This window comes from Mandrillus leucophaeus, unplaced genomic scaffold (genome assembly GCF_000951045.1).
Source record: "Mandrillus leucophaeus isolate KB7577 unplaced genomic scaffold, Mleu.le_1.0 Scaffold372, whole genome shotgun sequence".
NCBI lineage: Eukaryota > Metazoa > Chordata > Mammalia > Primates > Cercopithecidae > Mandrillus > Mandrillus leucophaeus.
Window position 1 is genome coordinate 2,005,781 of NW_012103943.1, and position 2,713 is coordinate 2,008,493.

Genomic DNA, 2,713 nt, shown 5'->3' on the forward strand with positions numbered 1-2,713 from the left:
GGCAATGAACCACAAGAGAACAATGATACAGGATAGAATACTGAGAAACATACCCAAGTTTACAAGGAAATGTAATACTTATAGTGCCATTTTATTTTAGTGAGAAATAAATGGTATTATATATCTGGAAGAAAATTTAAACTGGACTATATTAATCACACCATTTTAAAAAATATTCAAAGTGAATTAAGAATCAAAATGTAAAAAGCAAAGTGAAAAATAACAGAAGGCATTTTAGGAAAACAACATTGGATGGAGAGAATCTTCTTAGGCAAGACAGTAAACCTAGCTGCCTTAAGAAATAGGAGAAATGGCTGACTTTGCAATATACTTAAATTTTTGTATAGCAAAGAAACCATAAATAGAGTCAAAAGATTTGAGGGGAAACATTGCACATAAGACCAACAGAGTTAATATTTTTCAATATATGAAGAGCTCCTATAAATTGATAAGTAAAAGGCAAAAAATGTCATCTAAAATGGACAAAGGATACAAAGACAGATTCATCTTACTTGTCACAGGGAAATGCAACATTTTTAAAATGCAATATTGTTTTCACTCATTAGACTCACAATGCTCAAAAAGAGTGGGACATCTCTGATGTGGGGAAAATGTCATTCTCATACACTGGTGTGGGAGTGTTGATTGCTACAACCATCTTGCAAGGAATTCTGGAAATATTTATTATACATTCACAAGCACCTTTCAGTACAGTAACCTCACTCTTTAAAATCTGTTCCTTAGATTTTAAAATATGAGTATGAAGATGTTCAGCACTGAATAAGGAAACGGAAAAGATAGAAGTTGCCCTAGTGGTCTTGAGTGGGATATGGTTGAGCAAATCGAAGTACTCCCTCGAGTGCACAGTCATGCACCTGTTACAGAGCATGCACCTTCTGCCTGGGCTGACCTAAAGAGATGGCCATGATCCTTAAGCAGAAACAGCAAGTTACAGAGAAAAGGATGGGGCACCATCTTGCCTTTTGTCAAAAAGGCAAAACAAACAAAAAAACCAAATAGATGTCAATGTATGTATGAGCACACACACAAAAAATATTTAGGAACTTAACGTCAAGACTGATGAGATCTGAGGCCCAAGAACAGTGAGTTCCTCAGACAGACTCTCAATGTGGGTGGTGCTGGGGCTGGAGCTGTGAGCTAACTGTGGGCATCTCTTGTGAACTCTGTGCTCAGTGACCTCGCGTTGGTTCTTTGAAATTGGCCACGTTGGTAGCATTTGCACCCCTGAAGTTGGAAATGCCGCAAACCAGGGTTTCCTCCCTTCAAGAACCTGTTGTTAAACCTTTATCAGCATGTCGCTGCCACAGGACTGAAAATGCCGCTTTCGCTTCATCTCCAGAAGCCTACGCTCACATCCCTGCTTACTGTTTGTACCGGGAAATGCATGGGCATAGATAACTTGAGAGCACACAGGAGACCCTTCAGTTCTAATGTTCCAGGGGTCTCTGGCCCCTGGCGGGGAAATGACATCCTTTCCTGAGGACACTGTCGTCTGTGCCGCCTGAGACGGCGCTACACTGCATCTTCGCCACTGGAGAGCAGTGTTGCCCCAGGCAAGGCGTCTGGCCAGCCAGGAACAGTTGGGAAGAGCTTCCAGTCTCAGCAGTGGGCAGGCAGCCTCTCAGCCCTCAGGGCCCTGGGGCCCCTCTCTCGGGGGTGGAGATGGGGGAGAGGGAGGAATCAAACCTTAGCATCCTTACACACAAAGAGCATGGATTTCAAGAGTGGGGATAACAATGAGACATTCAGCACATTACCATTCAGGCCAACGGGCTCTGATACCTACAAGCAGTGTGAGAAGTTAATACCCCACTAGCCTCCGTTTCCTCATCTGTAAAATGGGGCACACAGCAGTATCGACTTCACAGGGATCTGCCATGATTCACTGACATGATGCCCTTATGCACTTGACTGGGCTTAGAAAGGTGCCTGGCGCCTGGAGACCCCCAGGAACGGCAGCTCCTATTACGATTGCTAACACAGTGTGTTTAGGGTCTCGTTAATATTTGTGCCCATCCTCTGAGGTATGAACTGTAATTTCCATTTTAAAGTGAACACTGAGGGACACAGAGGGAAGGGGCTGTCCCAAGGCTATGCAGTGAGCGGGGGACAAGCAGGGCCTTGAATCCTGGCCTTAATGATGCCATGAGGCTCCCCTTCCTCATTTGGCACAGCAGCGACAATGCAGAGGGTCTGGAGCCTGCAGTGGGGTCTGAGCTCTCTCCCCAGCCCCGCCCGCATACCTGTGCAGGCTGCTGAAGCTCAGCATCCCCTCTCTAAGCTCCTGTAAAATGCGACTTGCACTCACTACCGCAGAGTTACTGTGAGACCCAGTAACACAGCGAATACGAAATCCTTCAAAGCAAATAAACCACCCATTGATGTCTTCATTCAACTCATGCTTGTCGCACTCCAAAGGTATGCCAGGCCATGGGCAAGGCTGTTTTGTGAACCCCCAGGCTTTGCCCAGATGGGCTCACAGCCTGTGAAGGGAGGGCTGATGCAGCCTCAGTTTTCTCCTCTGGCTACAAACAGTTTTACCTGGCAGGATCTGGCATTAGGGAGGGTAGGCAGGGCACCCTTCCAATGTCCCACCACCACCAGCACACACACAGGCACACACTCACAAAGGAGGTACTGGGTCTTCACTTGTGGGCTCCGTGTTGGGGAGCAACAGAGGTATCTGCTTGTT